The sequence below is a fragment of the Colias eurytheme genome, chromosome 18 (genome assembly GCF_061535395.1).
Source record: "Colias eurytheme isolate Ceu_HAF_F1 chromosome 18, ilColEury1 Martin Lab GWU primary, whole genome shotgun sequence".
Classification (NCBI taxonomy): Eukaryota; Metazoa; Arthropoda; class Insecta; order Lepidoptera; family Pieridae; genus Colias; species Colias eurytheme.
Genome location: NC_142997.1, coordinates 10,599,045 through 10,623,260, shown reverse-complemented (window position 1 = coordinate 10,623,260; position 24,216 = coordinate 10,599,045). Strand labels below are relative to the sequence as shown.

Genomic DNA, 24,216 nt, shown 5'->3' with positions numbered 1-24,216 from the left:
ACATATAATTTTTGTATACGAGCACTTTACGATGATTCATAATTAAAAACACGTTTCTGTGACGTTCGCCCCAATCCCATAATAAACTAAAAAGTTGTACATTTTATTATAATTAACAACGACATGTATCTCATAAAAACTTTGAGTAAGAAAGCAGTATAATATATTTTATTGCAGGATTAATTGGAAACTCCATTCTCGATCGCTCCACAAATTCCGACGGTTAAACACAATGTCGGTAGCGACTACCACAAAATAATTTCAACCTCAATTAACCGGTGAAAAATATGTGCATCAAACACATAAGTTATTATTACGCAACATGAAAGTCATCGTAACTAAATAGCATTTATTGTGTGCCCTAATTGAATTGATGAGGCCTCTGCCTCCCTCCTCCCCCCTCGTCCCGACGCCCCGCACCCCGCGCCCCGCTCGGAACACTTTTTGTGGCCACAATTCGACCGCCTCACTCCGTGTTAATAAATTCGATTATACGCCGCGATAACTAAATATTTTCCCATTATTAGAATGGGATCGGGTTCAAAACTTTTGAACATTTGAATTTTATTGTTAAATTTTTATTTAGAGATTCGTGGTATGAAATTAACTTCCTTTATTTGGTGGAACATTATTTTGGGCTTAAGTAATAATTGATTTGACGCGTAATTTTTTAATTTTATTATGATTCTATTATCTCCTTTTTTGGTAACTTTCATATTTTACGACTTTATAATTACTTTAGTGGTTAGAGTCTTAATATAGTTAAGTGCATGAATATTAATTAAAGAGTCAGAAATTAGAAACTATTTTTACCTAACTTAAATCATTACGCGTCACTTCAATTACTGAAGCCCAAAACAAAGATCCACAAATGTTATAATAAAGATAAACAGCAGTGGAAATATCTCTTACCGAATCTATAACCTGACCAATGCAGCAATGGTCCAGTAGGCAACTGGCAAGTCACGTAAACGCATTGCTTTGAAAATGAGCTGATAAAATGTATTATAGCTTTTAGTCAATTTATATTATAGATGACTGTACACTGGACAGGGACAAAAAATATCACAAGAAGTACAATGAGACACTTTATATTATTATATACGGTGTCTCTGAGAATCTAAATGTGATAATGGGAACTTTTTGGCGCAGTTTCCTTTTCAGGTTATTTCATTCACATTTTTTTCAGTTTTAAGATTAACGTAAAAAGTTTAGTAGGTACGTAAGGTGCTTTTATTTTATCTGCAATATTTGTTTATACAATAAAATTGATGTCTACCTTTTTTGCATTAAAGTTGTAAGCGCAATTTGATTTTTACTCTTCAATGTCATAGAGCCTAAGTGGATCGGGAGAAAATAGCTATAATGTAGCTAAAGTATAACATTTTGCTTGTTCTTTTTTTTTATATATCAGAGCAAGCAAAGGAGCAGGTGGGCCACCTGATGTTAAGTGGTCACCACCGCCCATAAACACTTGTAACACTAGAAGTGTGCTTTGCCGGCCTTTTATGGACAAATAAGCTCTTTTCTTGAAGGCCCCAATGTCGTAGTTGTTCGGGAACACCGCGTGGCAAATCGTTCCACAGTTTCACCGTACGCGGAAGGGTAAGTTGCGGGTGAAGCGGACAGTGGAAAAAATTAAAAAAGGAAAAAACAGTTGTTTCCTAAAGGTGTTACAATGTGTGGAGATGATTTACTTTTTGAATTTGTGACCTTACTAGCTAGCCAAAGAACGAGTTAGGATAACTTGTATGGTGTATATCTATCATTTCTGTGATCTGTGGTGTATATTATATACGAATTACCAGTTTATACTCTTAGATTTATTTGCACTTCATAATATTCTTGTTAGCAATGCGGGATATCTATAATTTTTTCTTTTGTTCATATGATGCGACGTGTTGATGAATAAAAATATGAGATCGTTTGTTGAAGTTTTTACTTAGTGAAGATTTTCCCAAGGTGTAGGTGTAGCATCAAACGACCCGACTGCCATAAAATATTATTTAATACGAGTTAACAACATTGGGAAGCAGGTCACGGTTCCTCCTTATTAAATTAAAGCCAAAAAACTAGGGATGTAACGATACATGATTTTGCCGATACGATACCGATACCGATATTTGTAGTAATGTATCGGCGATACCGATACCGATACCGATATCGATGGCTTGGTAGAAAAATAAATAGTGAATTATGCATAAAAAGTTACCAACATTTAACAGAGACAACTGTTAATCGTATTCTTTTAAATAAAAATGCCAAATCAAAAAACAACAAAACCATTTATTTTAGTATTATTATTTTACGAAGTCAGTTAAACTTTAAGTAATACACATACAATCAGTACCTAATAAAAGTTTACTATTCTGCCGTCCTTTAACTAGAAAGCCGTTAAGCCCACGAAGTGAGTTTCGAGTAAATGGCAAAAAACACGGAAATCGTTATTTCTTAAAAATTATGACACTTACAATAATTATTGTGAGATACATCGATCGACATTTAATTATATATAAATATTAGTTTTTACCCAGAAACTGTTATAATTTATTTTTAAATTCACTTTTTCTCGTTTAGTTCAGCATAATAATCTGAAAATTTTAACTATTTACTGGACAAGACGGCCGTTCACATACCATAGCGACTTTTTAGCTAAGTAATTTAGTATTTTTATTTTCATTTTGTGATTTTTTTTTATTTAGTAATAAAATGCTTACCTAAAACGTCGTTAAGCTACTATAACTACTTTTAAGCTATGACTTTCGTTTTAATTTAAATTTCAAAAACTTTATAATCAGCGTTTAAGGGTTTTTGGATGCTTTTGTACTATGATTCTATATAGTTGTACTAAATTTTAATCTTACTAATGTTAAAAATTTGCTGCTGTCTGAGGCTTTGCTCTCGGGAATTACATCCTCTAGGTCAACCATCAACCAATGGAAAGGAAAAGGATCAAAAGCTTTTAGGTTTAAGTATTAAAGATTTAAACACTATCTAAATTAATGGTTTTAGCGTCTTATTGTGAGTAACAAGTATTTTAAACTCTTTTACTAAATGACTCTTTTAAGTTTTCGATAAAATTAACCTTTATTTCTCGTCATGTTCACGTTTATTTCATTACAGTGGCTCATTAAGGGGTTAAGATTGAGATAAATCTTCTCGCTTTTCTTTTTTGGAACCGTATATTCATTTAGAATTGCAGTTTTAACGTTATTTTATAAATATTCTTCTGCGAAGTTAGTCTGCGAAGGGGTTAAGATTGAGATAAATCTTCTCGCTTTTCTTTTTTGGAACCGTATATTCATTTAGAATTGCAATTTTAACGTTATTTTATAAATATTCTTCTACGAGTCACGGGTATGTGAGTACATATAGAACCACAAACATATAAACATAAATCGTTTCCTGAAAAAAAAAATTAAGACTTGTGCACAAGGTTTTTGAAAAAATAAAACCCTGGTTTCAATAGGGCTTCAAGCTCTTACATGTGGGATGCTCTTAATAAATAATGTAGAACCGCTTATCAAATGATTAGAAGACTCTTTCATCCACATTCAGAAAATATAATATACCAGAATATGTGGAAAATAGCAGGAAGTAGAAAACTTTTTATTTGCTACTATGTAAAAAATACAAATCTTAATAATCTAATACATATAAAGATAAGAAAAAATAGCAATAGTTGCAAAATGGACTCTCCGTCAGCGGGTCAAAGGTAGTGTACTCCTAACAATTTTTGTATCACCATCTCTAGTACATTGCTTGACAGTCGATTACTAATTCCACCCAAGGGGTAAATTACATAATTAATAAATAGTTTTAAAAATTAAATAGTACAGACTCTCTTTCTTCTCTTTCTCGGTTACAGAGACAAATCAGAGTCTAAACAGAGAAGTACGATTGAAAGTTCGCACTGTCGTAACCATTACCTACCAAATTTTCGTAACTTTGACTTGTTATATTTTCCGTAATTTAGCTGCTAGATTGTTTAAAACTTAGTAAACCTGATCAGAAACAATACGTCTTGTAAAAGAAAATCAAAAACAATCGGTACTCTGCTTGGGAGCGACATTATTTCATCATCACTCTCATCCCCAAAACTGATGTATCACCAGAATCGGATACCTGCCTTTTAGCTTAAAAATGAGGGTTAGCTGCTTTGTAGCTAAGCAAAAAAGTGTTATTAGAATTTTTCCTAAATAAAATTACTTAACTAAAAAAGCGTTAATGGCGAGTAACTGCAAATAAGGTAAGGATTTCCATTGGAATCGTTATATGAAAGCATATCATAAAGCAGTTATAGTCCTTTTGCGTCCCTATAGTCAAGTATAATCTGATAACGTACTTTTAGTCAAGTAAAAAGCTAAAAAATAATTATTAAATCTGGCGGTTAAGGTACTTTTAAGGAAATTTAGCGAAGTAGTGTTGGTTAGATGCTTTCAAGTTATGGAATCGCTGAAAATTGTGTTACTTAACGGCTTACAATATTTTCATATATTTATAACTATTAATGCTAGAGAAATGATTCTTAGACAGAAAGATAGAGAATTCTGAACTCTATCACCCTACATTTAAAACTGAAAATTGACCATTTGAGGGTTAACGGCTTTTTAGTTAAAGGACGGCAGTATTGGTAGAGTTTTTTCAGAAAACAAAGTGCGCACGCGCGGGCGGCCTCCCGCATCGTTCATTGGGCGCGGATTTTTGAATTATTTGATATCAAAAAAATTGGATGTTTGTAAAGTTTTTTACGATCGAGATGTTTACGTGATAACATAATGCAGTGACAGCGCTCGAGATGAAACGGGAGATCGGTCCGTCTCTCTCTCGTTATACCTGCGATCGCGCTCGTGAGGTTTTGGTGTGACACAAGTTTATGAACATGTCACCCGACTAAAACGATTTTAAAAACGTTATCACGTTAAAAATTAAAAAAATTCAAAATTATTTATTTATTTCCTTTACATAAACAAATTTGTGATTTGAACACTCCTAGTAAGCAAATAAAATGCTTGTGTCAGGAATAAATACAATGCAAAAACATAAAAGAAAAGAAATAATTTAATAAAAAAATATCGGTATCGGTTGATTTATTATCGGCGATACCGATATATCGGCTTGCCGATATATCGGCCGATATATCGGTATCTGTATCGGTATCGTTACATCCCTACAAAAAACGTTTCCTGCGTCCATTGTGCGGCGCAGGGATCGTGACAGAGCGCCGACACGCAGAGTCTCATCACGAACGGTACAGGAATCTCCTTGTTACGCTACACCACCGAGCTTTTTTCAACCTTTCAGACCCATTGTTTATTGGATTAATGTATTATTACGTGAAAACGTTTTAGTGAACAATTGTATAATAGTAGCCGTAACGTCAATTTTTTCCTAGATGCTATGAATTTCCAAACTTGTTATATTACTATTGTTTAAGTAATTGAAATATACCTATCGTAATCATGTACCTATATTGCACTCTATAGGTTTGGTCGGTAAATAAGGTTCGTGCGTTGGGCATCTAAGCCGGGATGCAGCGCTCAATCAGTGTGTCAGGGTGCACGGCTGCGCGCAGGCTGTGGGGGTCGTCGCCCTCGGCGGCGGCGCAGGTGCCTCCTGCCCCCCGCACGCTCCCGCGCCCTTCGCCCTGCGCCCTCACCCCGCACACCCCGCACCGCCCGCGCCCGCGACTGGTTCCCGCGAGCCTTTTTGTGAAACCGGTGCACTGATTGTTGACTTATTGTTGGAATTGTTTTAATCATCGTCCGTTGCAGCTTCTTCCCCACATTCCGGGATTCGGCGGGTGACGTGACCGGCGTGCCGGAGCGCGGCCAGCCGCAGCCCGGACCGGCCAGCAACTAATGATGTGTTTTTGATGCGACGAATTAGAAGAACCAGTCGCGATTGGCTGAAACTCATGAATATGCAATGCAATAAATACTTCTTTGATTTCCTATATTTAAGTGTAATTATCTGTTGTAATCGTTTCTCTTGTTCCTTTTTATTTCAGACGTTAAAAACAGCAAATCATATACCGCCCTACAAATCAATAAATTCCGTTAAAACATCAGAGTTTAAGAAACACAACGAGTTTAATATATATTCCGATGGCTATCTGTACCTATTGTTGGCTAAAGCACTTTTATATTTGTTTACACGCCACCATTATGCAACTGCTGAGCCGCTATCGACGATCGCGATCGAACAGAGCGCAATAATATTATAATATTATGCGCTAATGCAGGCGATGCTATCATGATGCTATCGGAGGGATTCCCACAATGTGACATCATGTTTCTAATGTTTTTACTTTTATTTTATTAGCATATTAACACAACAAGTTTGCTGAGAACTTAACCTTTGACCGATAACAAAAAATAATCGTGACAGTCTCATCCATTTCTTTTCATTTATTGGTATTGCAAAGAAGATACCTATACTTTATGTGTTTGTATTTCTGACAATATTACATACTATCAACTATCAAATAATACATTCGCACATCATATTGATAACCTGTTCTTTGAAATAGGTTAAAATATTCCAATCTGAATTAGAAAAACGGGATCAAATTTTTTTTTATAATAGACTATGTTTGCTTTATGTTTGATAACAACATCACAACACGATTGCTATTATTAGGTGCTCACAGATCTCTCGCGCGATAGCAGCGCATCGCACTTAGCCACTTATCGTTAAAACACAATACTTTCTCGAATGCAAATACAGAATCACCAATGGTCATTTTAAACTTACTTTACTTTACTTAAGCCTTAATAATACTTATAAACTAATAATTATAAATAGTAGATACTTATTGTAGCGCAATAAAATCCGCGAAAACACAAGTTCAATTTATTTGCTTAGTAATAATAATTATCTATACCATTATTCTCAAGGTACGATAGAGGAGAATATCTGACACGAGCAGAGATCAAGTGCGAAACTGATGGGTTTACGTGCCCTTCGAGACATGGGAGCGATCCAACATTGCTAACATCTTGTCTGCTACACAATAAATTGATGTGTAGAAGAATCCCCGAAACTTGTTTGTTGGCGAACCGACGACCTGTTAGTCGAATCTTCTAAAATAAGTCTAAATTTTTGTATCATTAAATAACGGCTTTTTAAAAATAGTTTATAGCAATATATATATATATATTATAATAAATGTAAATATTTAAGTAAGGAACAATAAACATTCTCTCTATAAAAAACAACAAAAGAGGCAGCTTAAAAAGTCTTGTTGAATAAACAAATGTTCAAGTTTTGAATACGCTAAGTAATTACTTAACCGAGGAGAAGTCGTAACCAACAATAATACAAGTTGAAATGAAAGCGTTCAACCGATCAATCAAATAAATCGGAACAGGTAGAGTACAAGTATAATAATATGTACTATGTAGATATGCTTCACATTACGTCAACAATCTCTTTTGGAGTTCTAGATACGATTCTAGTGATGCTAATAAATGTACAATGGAAAGTTAAATTGATATACATATTATGCAAATGTTACTTACCTAATTAAAAAACGTAAGTTTAGCGCCTTGCTTCAAAAAATAAAATTTATTTTAATTCATTAAACGTGTTTGTAAAGAAATTATTTAGTTAATAGAATATAATATAAAGCTATATTTTTATGGAGCGATGTGAGAATGTGTGGCGTTAATAAATCAGTTAAAAAGCTTATCGTTTCTTGAAAGTTGAAAGGTATGTAAGGTAATTTAATTCCTAAAAAGCTCTAGTCTTTTTTATCTTTGTACAGTCGGGAATTACCAACGTGTTCAAAATTTCAGCTCATTGCAAATTTACTGACAGTTAAACAGAAAGCTCTCCTGTAGATAATAAGGCATGTTAAAAAGCTTGCATAAACAATCACATTTACTTTCACGTCAGATCGAATCGAGCGCACACATAACGTGTAAATATTTACATACAACGTTAGCATTCTCCAATTAAACCGCAAGTCCAGTGAGACAGCGGGCGGGCGCGGTCGCGGGCTGCGGCTAGCTAGCTCAGGTACAAACATAATGAAATGTCGGAGAGTATTAGTTTTCGCTCGGGTTATCGCCAATAAATAAAAGGTTAAACGAATGCCGACCGCAGCCCGCCGCCGTAAACGCTACAGTTTCACCGCCAATTCGATCTGCCTCCTCCCCTCCCCGCCCCCTCGCCGCTGCACTCCCCCCGTACTCCCCCGCTCGCCGCCCGCCGCCCTCCGCGCCCGAACACTCATTACTCGAGGAATGTTTTATTATCAGGGGCACAGTGGTGTGCCTCTCTCACGCAAAACTACTAAAAGTCAAAGAGTCGAAGGAAGTATGTGTGGTGGTGTTTATAATATTAGTATTTAAGAAATACTGAAGTGATAGGTACTTACTTAACAAGAAAAAAGTTTTGTTAAAATGTTATTATTGTCTACCTATATTCAAGATTGTAATCACTTCATAAAACACTCTACATGTTTTTAAAATTTATATTTAAAGCATTAAGTCCACGAATCGTTTAAGATGTTCTTTGACAACTTCGCCTCATAACGATTACGACGTATGAGGCGTCTATGACGTCTTTTTTGACATTATCCCTTATTTACTTTTAGGATATATTCCTTTAATTTAACGTGAATTAAAACCTAAGCCATCTCTCGGTGCAGCGGTCAAAGATCATCACAGCACCTTTGTGCCTGACCACAGCAGCACACGGGCGCAATAGCGACCCATAGCACACCGCGGCACACTGCGACACAGCGCAACACACCGCGACACACTGCGTTACAACACGACACACTACAGCACGCTACGCCGCGGCCGCAGAGTCGCTGCAAAACATAAGCAATTACGTAGTTATGGTGGACCACCGCACAATACATTCCACTACCGATGTTTACTTCTGTCTCACTGCAATTCATATTATATGAATAATATTTTGATATCATTTATTAAACGTCACGAATTCTCATTGTTAAAGTCCAGCAGATATAATATACTATATTTTATAATAATTTTCTCTTTTGATAATAGAATGTGATGGAATATTTAAGTCGACTACTAAAAAAGTATTAAGGTCAAATTGTAATACATAATATTATAATTTGAATTCGTAATGAAATTGCTAAACATTATAAGTACCTGCATATAGTTTTAATACTATGTGCCTTTTGCAAGTTTATTTTTAAACTTCCCCAGCATCGTAAAACATTTTCAATACAAATGAAAGTAAATACTACTGTCTGATTGCAGACACAGCGAAAGCAACACGACACTACAAGCCGAATGTTTCAAGCGCTTTTTGCAAATGCAATAGTTTTGTTGAACAAACGTTTATTGCGTCGCTCAAAGGAAGCTGCGCGTAAGCTCCGACGATATATGAGTTACATAAAAAGAGACGAGTCGTATGTTCGTCTTCAGCATTGTGGCCATTTTTGCTCGTATACCCGCGGCTCATTCACGGAGCATTGAAACACTTTTTGTCCTTCATAATATTATTTTACGACTCGGAACAAAGCGAACGATGAAACGACATTTCAACTATTTATGCGTGTTCTTGAATACGAAATCGTCCACACAAAACACAACCTCTGGAAATTACACTCAGCAATGAAACAATGGATACATTAAATGTTTTATAATTCTAATTGTAGGCTTGAAAAACACTGTCTGTCTCTTGGTAGAGTCACATGAAAAACGTTTCAACCTAGATGCAGCCCCTGACGGTGATTGGTAAAAACTGAACTTCGATTTCATATTATTAGATAGTGTTAATGTACTTTGAGATTATATGATACGGTTGAATGTTAACCGTATCATTTAATGCCATCAACTACCATTTCAACAATACCACTGCAACAATTACGTTTACAACCTACATGAGTATGATTACAAAACAAATAGAGTCATTTGGTAGAAGTCGGCAATATCAGCGATTGCTTCCATTTCCCGGAGTGTCACGTTTGTTGCGATTAGCCGGCGAGCCGATGGGCCGATAGCGGAGCTGATAGCGATAGTATCGTCTGCTGGGGACAGGTATTTGCGACACTGCGCCGCGAACGCCGCGCCATAGAAAAGACTTCAACGACATGTCTCATGTTAATATAGCTGAATGTTTCTATATAAGCGGCTTGGATTACTTCGTTTGAGTATTTCCGATAAACGATATATCATAAATAAGATTTATTTTACTCGCATACAAGACATCAAATCAAAATTGTTCAGCAATTTTCATGAAGTTGTACGTAATATTAATAATACACTTTATCTAACACAATTAATTTTTTTACTAAAATTGATTAAATAATAATAATCATTGAATTATTGTATTTAGTGTAAACAATGTCTATCTACTCTAAATAAAATTAAGTTTAAGTGTATGTTAATACGCTCCATAAACCATGATACAATTTACATATTATTAAATTTACAAAGCCCCAAAATAAAAATAGTTATTTAGTCAAGCATCAATAGATCCCAACCTGTTGCATTTCACGGAATATTAGTCCCGATGTAATCCAACCTCACGATCAACATTTTTAAAATAATATATAATCGGTATTAATCTCAATCGGTATTTATAAGTCGTAAGAATTAAAATTGGAATATAACAAAAGAATAGTATAAATAGTGAAGGCAGGAGCGATAAGATCGCGCAGTAAACAGGCTTTGTTACGACCTAATTAAATACAGCCTCCGTACAGGCGTGTAGGGGTGTCTCAAAAAAAGAGTATCGATACAATAGCCTGCAACATTGTATATCTGAACCTTAGTGATGATTTGCTTACTTTCACTTTCTAATCAAATATGCATTATTATCTATAATTGATAATTGTATACGTTTTATATTTATTATTACAGTATGTACCGACATATAACATAGAATAAATATAAAAAAGTCACATTGTTGGCGATTATTTTACATTACTTAGACAATGACAAACAAACAAAAATCGCATCAGTTAATAAATGCGATTTATTATCTGATGCGATTGTTGTTACATTTATTATTTATCGATATATAGAAACGTAGGACGTCCCTAATAGCGGGTTAGAGCGGACGAGCGGCGACATTGTTGTGCTTAGAAAAACTCCATAATTGTTAACTCGATAGCATTGCTTGAATTCATCACATTGTTCGTCTTGAATGCAACAATATATAAATTAAACTCTTTTTATTCTCACCGTTGCAGTTAAATACAACCTGATAGTTTCCTTGGAACGGTTGTTAAGGCATATAACTTTGGAACTTTTATAAACTTAATATTGACAAGGTACACTTTTACACATTTGTGTAGATTGATAACAATTTTCTGTTTATATTTCAATAACTATTAACTAACTGTTCTGATACTATAGTAGGGGAGGCCAGGATGCTAAATGTGGATTTACTCGAGCGTCACGGGAACCTATTAGAATTGGTAGATTAGACCATAGCGAGAAAAAAAGGTCCTATAATGTTTTCACTTTTAGCGGTGGGGAAGGGTTTTTTGATTTTTTTTAATTTAAAAAAGAAAAAAATTGGCTTGGAAATACTCAAGCGCGTTAGATATTGATATTTTGCATACTCCAGGTCGTCACTGAAAAAAAGTATACGTTAATCTGACGATTTAAGTGGCGATTTAATCGCTATGAAGAAAGGGTAAAAAATTTAAGTAATATTATTCGAGCGCGTCAGATTAATATATGGGGGGGTTAATTACAATATAAGAAGTCCCCATTTCGCTAATCTGACGATTCGAGCTCAACCTTAGGAAATTAAGGATTATTCAAATTTTCCAGCGGGGCCCCTGAGCGCACCCACCAACCATAACTGCTCATATTGACTAGAGGTACTAATGAATAGCTAAGGTACCGTCCCTTATAGTAATCTGACGCGCTCGAGTAAATCCCAAAATCCCCTCTTGGGCTCCCCTACTACTAGTAATATTGTATTTTAATACCCACTATAGATGACTAGTGACTTCTACCAACTATGACTATCCTGACTACTGACTCTACCAGTAATAAGTAAAACCAATAATATATATTCAATGAAGCCATTAATATGCACTTATATCCATGTCGATACTATCTTCATACCTTGTATGTCCCTTCCTTATCAAGGCTTTAGGATGACAGTGATTACATTCAAAGAGGCATTAATGAAGATATTTACAAAAGCAGGGAAAGTGAACACCCGCGGTCGGAGCGCAGTTCAAATTCTAATTAATGTTATGGCTATTAATTGAGCCGTTCGGATAAATTAACGAGCGTTTATGCACTGTTTAGTGTTCACAGACGGACAGATCTCATCAATATTTATACTTGAAGCTTACACAGAAGTTATTTTAATGTTATTAGATATGCTTCCGAATAAAAGCGTCTCAGACCACTTTATCTTTCATAATGTTTATTCTTAAGGATATGGAATTATAAATAGAAATGTCTGTTTTCTATACGACATTTTAAATGGTTTTGAAATGTTAAATTATGATCATTTGAAATCTGTTTAGTTTCCTTTAAAACATTTATCATGTTTTGTTTATCAGGATTTGAATTACGACTATCTATTATTCAACTTAGAATGTTATACAATAATATAATTTTTAGGCATTTGTATTTTAATACCCACTATAGATGACTAGTGACTTCTACCAACTATGACTATCCTGACTACTGACTCTACCAGTAATAAGTAAAACCAATAATCATGCAACATTAGTTATTCCGAAATACGACACAAAATGGTTATTTACAACGTCAGTAACACATAATATTATTAACCAGCGTGGGGATAATAAAGATATAAGCACACATGTCGGAGCTAAGCTGCAGGCATCAGATAAGCGGGTGGAGGCTGCTCAGTAATCCCTCGACTAATGGTTTTGTGTTTATCGATCATGTGACACGCTTCAATACCTCACGAGAATCCGTGTGTAATGACTAAGTAAGTAAGAATGTATCAGTGTTCAGTCTGAAGTAGCCTGCACTATGTTTAAAATGTCTAGAAGTACATCGGTTAGTTTTGTGGAATTGGTAGTAAACTTATTGACTCTATCTTTTGATGATTAGCTATAGGTTAAACCAGAGATTCTACAAATAAATCGATATTATTATTTTGCGATATTGAAACGGGGAAAATGTAACGCTGTACTATGAATTTTTAAAAATAGCTACTGAATGGAATGCCTTCAAATTGTATTAAAATCGTCTAAATAATTAAGCGAGGTTTAAATTATTTATGAATGATATATAATCTTTTGCAAAAAGTTCCTTTGAAAAGTCGAAAACGATCCAGTTATTTATTAAATTCGTAAGCATACTTAAACATGTTATTGTAATTACTGGGTTCATTAAAAGGAGGAAGTTTTAATTCGTCCTCTCAACTGCTGCTGCCTACGCTTTAGCTTAAGAAGTATTTGTATCTATTAATTATATGTATTTCATCTCTTCTACATTGCTACGAATAGACCGTATCTTGATGTGTTAAAAATAAATTTCACTTTTTAGTATAATAAAGTATAATTTTAAATGTTATAACATAATATTATATACTGTACTAAGTACTTATTGAAGATGTTCCATAAAAAAAGGTTGCATTTCATTTCACTTAAAAATGTACACTCAAAATTTATTGGTCTAAAATTAATAATCATAGTTTATTAATAAATAACATTATTACTGCTTTAGTAAATTCAATCGGAAAGCGTCACATTGTGAGCGAGAAAATAATAAATTGTGAATTTAAAATTCAAATAATGTCCCCGATACGGTGTCAGCGTTTATTGATGAGTGTACACTGTTGGTCAATTTGAATAATTACTATTAGTATCAACTTATTCTTAGAGTTTACTTTCTAATCAGATATCTGTCGCTAGTGAGGACCAATACAAAAACGTATACATATAAAAAAACATATAGTTACGGATAAATATGTTTTTTTTTTTTTATAAAACTGTCTGTGCTGTCAATTTAAAGGTTTTGTAAGTTTTAAAGTGAAACTTTTATTTATTACATCGTCTCAAACTTTTTGGTCTGTGTAGCGCATGTCGCGTGTATCGCGGCTGCCGAGTAGGTATACCTACTCGGCAGCCAACCGTCACGCGACATGCGCTACACAAAGCAGTGTTCGGAACCGTTCGAACAGTTTCACTTTTACCGTGGTTTCATAAAACCACACAACATTTTTTTATTCGGTTCTTTACCAAGTGTAATAAATACAATTTGAATAATTAATCGGCTAATGTATGCGAAATTCTCGCAAAACATTCCAATCCTCGCGCAGTTAATGAGTGGGCTACAGTAATTATCGTCCGTCAAAATAAGACCGCCATTAAGGAACACGTGACGGGAGGAATTAAATAACTCTGTCAACAGTCGAGTGTCAGCACTGTATCATGCTAATAAGCATATCCCTTACAGATAGTGTTGTGTCATCTAATTGGAGCCGCTAACTAGCGTCACCTAACTCTGGGTCACTTCACGCGGCATGAGTTGTGACAAATTGGCATTAATTAGTGTGTTGTCTTAGAGCGTGAAACATTCATTTTTATATTACTCATACATTTTTAATGTTTGTAGTTCTAGGAAACTATTCTTCCTCATACCTAATTTTTGCCCCGCGCGCTGGAATGTCGCATTTAAAAAATATAGAATAAGTGTCACATTAAATAATTATCTTTTATAGTTACACTAAACAAATCACTTTATTCTTTCTTGTAAAAGTGAAGAGGTACGTAAATAATTTTTATACGTAGAATAATACCTACGTAATAATAAAATTATTAAAATCATAATACAGGAAGGGAAATGAAGAATTTATCCATTCCGTCCTTCCTCAATCAGTTTCAACTATAAGTTGGCTTTCGATGACTCTTGATTGAAAGTTGCATATAATATGTATTATGATTGGCGAATAAATTACAATCACACGATGATATTTTGTACTTTCACAAATTGAATAATATTCCAGGTGAATTTATTTACTTATTACATTTTGCACGCCTCATAAGCGAAGCGTTGAGGTGGGTACTACTGTCACTTCGCGCAAAACATCTGATTTTTCAAACTTAAAATGTCTTTATGTATCATACATTGCACTTGTAAGATAATACATACACACACATATTAAGAAAAAACACTATTTTTAACGTTCATGATATTTTTGATGTCATTTTTGTTATTTAAACTAGTTAAAAAACAGTTTAAAAAAGTTCTGTCTTGGACGTCCGTGTGTCTGTATGTGCGGATCCTTTTTCTTGTTAACACGATAGCGACCGAAATACTTTACTAATCGAATATTTTTTTATCTCTTACGCTTGAGTAGGTATGCTCAGGAATAGAACCCTTTCATTTTCAGGGTCTGATTCGATGTGGTTTAATTGTTATTAAATAAACAAAAATAATAATTAATAAATATTTATTAAAAAAAAATTATGAGGCGTGCACTTTTGGATTTTCCAAATTATTTTTTATTATGTACGATAGACGCACTAGTTTTCATGACCTGTATTATAAAACGAACACCAACAAGGATATCACTCGAATCTAAAACAACACGGGAAATATCGCAACCAACAGGCAATAGGAGATAAATAAACCACTCGCATTAAATTATAAAACCAATAAACAAGCCAGGGAATAATTAGCAGAGATCATATTCAGAGTTAGGGAAAGTTTCACAATAACTCCTGTTATAATTATTGGAGCGAGTTATCGATGGCGCGGTAAATATTGCCGATAATCTGGAGACCCTTATCAGCAGCTCCTTATCAAGCAATTGAATGCAGCTGTCGTATCAGGTGATAGCGGGCGCGCTTATCGCGACGCTAAAAGCTCACCAATCGCGATACCTCTGTTTTGCAGATTTCTGCGTTTTGTTAATTGCTGTTTGAGAGCTGACAGCTTGAATTGTGTGCTTGCGAGATGCCGGGGTTTCTAAATATGGTTTTGCTGATAAATAAATAACTGGCTGAATAATGTGTAGTATAGTTTAGTTTATAGAATATAGTCCAAGCTTTTTTTATATTGCATGGTATACTGATATTATCTTTTGTGAACACTTTTTTTCAATCAGTATACCGTTGTAACTTTTCGTTAATTAGGTACAAAAAAGGTGCACTTTAATCTAGCTTGAATAAATTATTTATTAAATTAATAAAAAAAGCAATTTACATGGTAATAAGTATGCATACTAATTATTAATTAACTATCGAGAAAATATTGCAAGCGGAATGAATTCTCAAAACAGCGCATATACAGCAAAGAGCCGGCGACCGGTACGTGTCGGCGACGCTCGACCGCGAACAAAAAAAGTCGCGAATATTTGGCCGTTCCCACGCCCACTGCGCGCTGCGGGCATTAATTCTAACTTCTAATTAATTCCCGCACCACGCCGACCCGTTCGTGACCACATCACTCAGCTACACATCCATCTCTCGCCACCCTACAACATGCCTTCACGTTAGTTCAATGTACGAAGCAATGTATTCATTGAAAAGTCGTGCTGTCGCTCCTCATATCTAGTCAGTCAAACAGCCTTGCCTGAGTCATGGCACTCTACAAATATTTAGCCTATTTTCATTTAAATATTTTACGATCTGGTATTGTGGGTCACAGTTAAAATGTTTGTCATTTATTTCTTTAGCTTGTTCGAGATTAATGTCCACAAAACGTAAAGATCATTAGTTACGGTTTATTATTCTAAAAAGGTAAGTTAACATATTTATCAAATATGCTGGCAATAAATTTGTAGCTTTGGAAGGATTGCAACAAAATATTATATTCTTATACCATATTATTAATACAGTCATACTAAAATAATGAAGCTGTGGGGCATGTTTAAACATGCTCCTTTAGATCTACGAGTTGTTTACGCATTATTTGTATTTTGCATGTGAAAAGCTGGCTAGCGGAAGCTTTATTAATTAAGACCTATAAAAATTTAAGCCATTTTTACTTTATATGGAACACTTAGAACTACATAGACTCTCTACTATGGTTTAGAATTCCTATTTGTATGTCTGCATTTCAGATTGACCTGAATATTATTTTAAACATTTTTGCGCTACTATATACACTCACATCACTCACATAATTAATTGATAATTAATTTGAATCTATACAAATTATTTACTGTCAAACATAAACAATCCTTTCGAAACGGTGTACCTACATTACGAAAGCTATGCTTCCGTTGGTGAAACTCAAGTAAATAAATAGCTCGGATAATTGATGGTGTTTCGTTTCGGTGGGAGCGTGGAGCGTGCGGTCTAATGGTAACTCTGATACACTCGTTTATCATCCATCTACAACCGTTACAACTACTGCGATCTTATATATAAATAAATTAGATTGATCGGAACTTCCAAATTTTACACCATAGATAGCAAACCATAAAGAATTTCGGTCAATTTTATATGGATAGAGTTTGACTCAAAAGTATTAAAAGTGATTGTACATAATATTATGTTGTTTTATTATATATTTTAACTATTTTGCAAATTAAAGGAATTAGCTCTTTAGAACTTACAATTAGAGAAAAGCTTATGATCGAGTTTTTGTACATAAACACTACCAACTCTTTTCTCATGATGAATTAAGCATTTCAAAATACTAAAATGAACATGTAATATAATACGAGTTAGTTGTAATACTAAATTAGGTGGTGGCTGGTATCAATTACTGGCCGGTGTCGAGCGGTCAGCAGCCGTGTCGCCGTCGTTAAATATCAAGTGTTAGATCATAGATGATGGATTTGTTATTGGCTCCATAATTCCGTAAATTTTGTTAACAGCAGACTGAGTACAATATTGTCGTGATACAGATGATGTGGACTGTATAGATTTTGTAGAAGATTGCGTTATTATCTTCGATTATTATCAAAAATTTAGAGATAAACATAATAAAACATAATGTTACCTACACTTATGAAAATAAATTTTACACTGGACATTAGCCTGTTTATAGCAATTCTGGTATTTACACTAGAACTACTTGATTAATAGGATATGTATCTTAAGAGGTTTCTTCTAAAGTAAAACATGCAGCTACTTCTAGTGCAAACAGTGTTACTATAATACATTACACATCAGGCGCTGATCTTAAAGTACAATGATACAAGCAATCTCGCCTAACCCCGACTGTGAGCTATAAACTGTGCTGATCCTCGTGGCTTGCCGTTGTATCACGCTATTTACCATGGTTACTCAAAGTAAATCTTCCAAAGAAAAGCTTTTCCATATTATTTTATGCCTACCTATTTTATAGTTCACAATCATACTACATATTAGATACATTACAGAAAATAGACTTGCTTAAAAAGGGACTTTTGAAGTTAAATCTTACCAAAACAGATTTTGATAGAAAAATTTCCATTTATCATATTAGAACCTATTCTAGAATACAAATATAACTTTCTTTTTATCATAATATGATAATCAATATCTAAAATCTATAATTTGGGCCATCGCTCGGACATTTTATCAAAGTTTGAAAATCATTGAAAATCGTGTATGTACTTAAAGAGACAGACTCTACTATTGGATATACATATTTGATTGATGATTGTGACTTTGGAGTCTGTCAGATTAAGTGGACTTTTCAGTGTTTTATCAAGTTTTTCTATTTCAAGTTTCCACGAATTATTTTGTTTTCAACTTTGAGTATCCCTGGCCGTACTAACTCGTAGACTAGCAGTGATAGCGCGGTATCACACGTACTGGGCGCAGCATACATTAGCCGTGTATCTGATGCGGCGCAAGCGCAGATAGCCGTGATTTAGATCGCCAGATCTGCGATTGTTCAATATATTGCTGGCTTCCTACTGTCTTTATATAGATGCCTATCTACGGGCGTCAATGCTTTTGTAATTTCCAATACATTGTTGCTGTATAATGTTATAAACGTGGTAATTGTTTGAACTGCGAATGTTCTGAACATTCTCACATTGATGTTTATATTTACTGTCATTAAATTTTAAATATAACATAGCAATTAATCCTAAATAATTTTTAACAATATTTAATACACAATAAGAACTAACGTGCTTGTAAATAAACGATTCGTGTTCTAAAAGGCGATTGCGACTCTATTTGACCTTAAACTACACAAGCGCCAACTTTACAATTTTATAATTATAGAATGAAACAATTAACAGCGCTTATAAATGAGCACATGAGCATAATATAAAGTGACGTGTAAGGGGGTAATTGAAGAGGTTCGTTAGCGAGCTAGCCGCGCCCGCGCCCGCGCCGCTCGCGCAGTCTCCGCGATGTCATTAATACCGTATCGTCCCAATTCATTAGTTTAATTGCTGCGAGGGAAAAACTTGCTTCAAATTGTGTAATTACAGGATTCCTCTCCCCCTCCTCTACCCCTCCCCCCTCGCTCCTGCATCGCTTGCAATTACGTGAATACAGGTGTAATTATGAGTATCGACATAATATGAAGTATGCAATTCGTTATATTTTATCAAACACCTGTATCTTATTAATGTGTAAATGGAATTATATGAAATTATTAAAATTATTACCTCACTTTTAGAAAAGACACACGTTACTTGACATAGTCGTCGCTTTTTGTTAGTTCTTAAAGTTACATATTTATGTGTATCATGATTTTGTCTATGAATAAAATATTAATTATTATTTATATCATACGGAAATCTAAATACATAAACAAAGTGGACTAACGTCTAGCTCATTAAACTTATAAAGATAAAAAGTTGTGATTATTTGTTATCTGTTCGACGCCTAACGATTGATCGGCTAATTATTATAAAAGAATATTGGATAAGCACAAAATGCATACCGCATTATAAATTAGTCAATAATAAAATTACATATTGTTGCCTTTGTTAAATAATGAGTATGATAAAAATGTGAGATTAAGGAAATGTCAAATTTTCAAAGGAATAAACATCAGAATTTTAAATATTAAAAATAATTTTAAAATCCCTTGGTTGCTCTACCGTGGTATGAATAAATTAAATTCTAAATTTGATAGATCTTTCGGTATTGTGTTCGTCGACCCCAGTCTGGCGCAAGCGCCAGAACCCGCGAATCAGTTGCACCCATCATAGAAATATAAAAGTTTTGGTGTCGTCTGAGCTCGAATTTGCGATCCATTTTAGTGTAGGATGCACGGTTTCGGAGATGTGCAGATCGATTTACTCATATTATCTAATTGATATCCGGTGGGTCTGTACCGTCATTAGCGTCCCATTGCTCACCTTTTCCTATTATCTATTGTTCATCCAACACCGTCCCAACTCGGCGTTCATACCTATTACTCATTGTGCACCTCGCTAGTCGCTTATCACTGCTTTTGTATTAAACTTCTTTGTTACGACCTACCTCGCTATTCTGAATCCTAATTTTTATTTTCAAAATGTTGTTGCTTATTATCTACTGGTTTGTGTGCTTATGGAAAATGGTCACCAAATAACGTTTCCTAAAATAACCTACTTTCTGTTAACCAAACCGAACTTCGGGGTGTCCCTGATTTCTTGCTAAAGCGAGTTTTAGATTTGGCGACCATTTGTCCATTTTGCTATACAAAAATAATTATCGATGAACATTTGAATTGTAGCCTTATCTACTTATAAAATAGGAGCGAAACATCTCATCCACTAAAATATTGTTGTACAGTGTGTTCCCTGTAAATATGCTCGTAAAACTATGCATTGAATATCCCTGAAACTTATATAGCAAATACATTAAGCAATATTCACCACAAACTGAAGTCCAATCATTATGAATCCTATCAACATTTTTTTTTTTTTTTTTTGTGTGGTGTCTCTCAATGTTAGCCAGAAGGGCTTCTACATTTTAACGCGGACGCGGGGGTGAACTGAAGGTTCGCCCTGGTAGCGACATGCACAAGGGCGTCCCCCCTTGACGGGGACCACGAACCTCGGCTTGAGCTGTCGCTTGAGTGGAGGAGGCCAGAAGGGCCCTAATCGGACGGGCCTATCAACATTCCAGTCCCATCTCTTACAATTCCTTTTCAAAAACTGGAAATGATATCGCTCAGGTGTTCGTCCATATGAATCAAAATATTGACCGATGCCATTCGTATCGATATGTACAGCTACCCAGTGTGAACCTGGCTTATCATCCGCATCCAAATTGCATATTATACAGGGTGTAATCGTTAAGTGTGCACAAGGGATTATTCCGTAACTATTGCAGATATCAAAAAACTTTTAACTGATATCGAAAGTACTTACTTAACCTTATGAGTAAAATGCCCATCATAAATTTTTCAAAATAAAACGAGAAATATCTAAAAATGTTACACATTTAACGCTCCCATACTTTATTTTTCCCATACATTTTGTATTCATAGTAGATTTTCGAAGTGACGTCCTCATTAGGCAATACAATGAGGAGCTCTATTTACAGTTTCTAAATGAACTTCCCTTCAAATTTGCTAAGTAATTAAAACAGAAAACCAATAAAAGAAAGAAAAAGCTAAAATCTTTCATATTAAATGTACATGGGATATTCATATCTCATACTAAATGTATGGGAGGGTTTAAAGAAATTTTTTTAGATATTTTTCGTTTTATTTTTAAATTTTTATTATGGTCATTTTCTCATTAGGTTAAGTACTTTCGATATCAGTTAAAAGTTTTTTGATATCTGCAATAGTTACGGAATAATCGCCTGTGCACACTTAACGATTACACCCTGTATACGTTGGTACATGGGTATACAATATACATACTACATAGGCAGTCTATTAGCAGCATAAACATTTTTTTCTAGACTGGGATGAATCTTTTTCATATGTTTTTGTAATTCTAGTGTATCCATGATATTACTGTTATTAGCAGATTATTACAGTACCAATCTATTCAATGGTTGTCATAGGAATGTTCAATTATAGTGATTTGTAAATATTAAATCGCATTCTTTTGTGAGAGTCACAAAGCAGGTTTATGCCTGTTGCGAAGGAACGTGAGATAAGTTTGTTGACTCAAAGAGTTACAATCAGTTTCGTTGTACTTAGGAATTTGCTTTAGATAAGAATGGTACTATATATAATCGAACAGTTGCAGTCATGCAGTCAGTCTATGGTCGTTTGACCACAGTGGATTGTATACGTCTACCAATACTACGTTTGTGTTACTTCAACGCATCAATGGCCATGGAGGTAAGTGTTTATTCTATTGACAAATTTACTTGTATTTCTGTTGTTGTTTCCTAACGTGTGTGTGTCAGATTAAGTGTAAACAAATTGATATTAACGCGATAACTCTGTTGTTGCAGAAATCATTCAACTTCGATCAAAATACCTATAAACAGTATTACTACTCGCCACTCTCTCCTCATAACGAAGAAGAGAGTGATGACATCATCGTTAATAACACAGACGATGGTGGAAAAAGGAAATCGCAACCGATTGATCGATTTTTTGAAGTGGCACCAAAAATAAAAAGGAAGAAGCTGCTATCGTCGACTGTGGCACGAGCCGCTAGAGATGCCGTATCATACATCTCTACAAATTCTGACGACGGAGACCAAGCGACACATCTCATAAAAATCGAAATGTATGATATGAAGAAACTATCCAAGATTCCAACTAGTGATCACTGGAAGCACGCTACCACGAGGATTAAATATTACGTATAGAATAATAAGGATAGCATCTATGACAACAAAAACGCCCTCGTATACAATATTACAAAGACAATTATAGCAGAAAGTGAAAAAGTTAAAAAATACTTTTTAAACAATGATCACTAGTGAATGTGATTATGTTTACTTATTTTAACAATGACCATTAGTGAATGTGATTCTGTTTACTTATTTTAACAATGATCATTAGTGAATGTGATTCTGTTTACTTAAATTACTTCTATGAACTCATTAGATTTTACCTGACTTTCCTAATCATTTGCTAGACTATAAATATTGGACATTATTTGAAATTGAGTATCAGTTGCTCTACCAACACTTAACTGTTACTTACTGTGCTACATACTTTCTTCGTTATTATAAAGATGTAAAACTTCAGTGAAATGTGCACCAGTGCTTTCTTTTCCGCAACCATTGAAGAGAATATAGAACAATCTAATAGCGAATTCGATCAGGATCTGTCTAAAGTTTGTGATGAAATGGAGAAGCGTGAACTGTTCGATTCATCGTATGATGATGAGTTGTATAATCAATGTTTGATGGTTGAAACAACGTTGATGTAAGTATTAGAAGTACAAACTCAATAAGAAATAATATTATTGTAGTAATGTCTTATTTTAAGATTTGTCTTATAATTTTCTTTTTTGTTACAGTCAACAACAAGTTGGAAGAGGTATCAAACGAGGTATCACTTCTGATGAAAATAAGGTTACCAAGAAAGCAAAATTTGAAGGAGAATGAAGGAGCTTCTACATCATCAATTGAAACCAATGACGTGGACAACAATAAGGTGGAATGTTTATATTAATAAAAGGTATTTAAACAACCATTTAACACATAAAAATTATCTTTTATAATCACATAATTCATTAACAAATGTTACAGTTGTTGAAACCGCTTTTGGCAATCGAATTTTAACATATAGAACTAATAGTAAAACACTTCAATCGGGACAATATTTATAAACACCGGAATCGTTTTTAAATTCATTAAAAATCGATATCTTATTTTTGATAAATTAATTTATTCAACAACATACAATTTTTAAAATAAACTTCATATTGCATCTTTAGTTTATTGTATGAAATCAGCATACAATAAACTAAAGATATTAAAAATACGTTTGATTTTCAAACGTTTAATTACATAATTTGTCAGAGAGATGACTTAAATATTTTTTATTCATCATAAATACCTAGACACTGTAGTCGGTAAAGTTTGTCAATTTGAAAAAAAAGATAGTGGTTGGAGTCTTAATCAAATGAAATACATAGATATTATGAATGTTAACAAATTCAACCCCCTACGTGGTAGTTCATCTTTTTGGATTTAAAGTATTTTTGTACATCTTTTGAAACAAATTCTGTACCTTTATCAGATTGTATGTGAGTAGGTGTTGAATTACTTTCAGTAAATATACTTTCAAAACATTCTTTAGTTGTTTCTGAGTTTTTATTTTTCATTGGTCTTGCAAAAGCATATTTACTAAATACATCAATAACACAAAGTATGTAGTTGAAACCCTCATTATATTGAGAATAAGTTCGCATATCACTTAAATCAGCTTGCCACAGCTCATTAATATTTGATAGAATGTACCT

At 34.2% G+C, this 24,216-nt stretch overlaps 1 pseudogene; it reads left to right on the top strand.

The window, feature by feature from the left end:
• Nucleotides 1-22,124: 22,124 nt before the first annotated feature.
• On the top strand, nucleotides 22,125-22,723 carry LOC149900931 (uncharacterized; annotated as a pseudogene).
• Nucleotides 22,724-24,216: the final 1,493 nt, after the last annotated feature.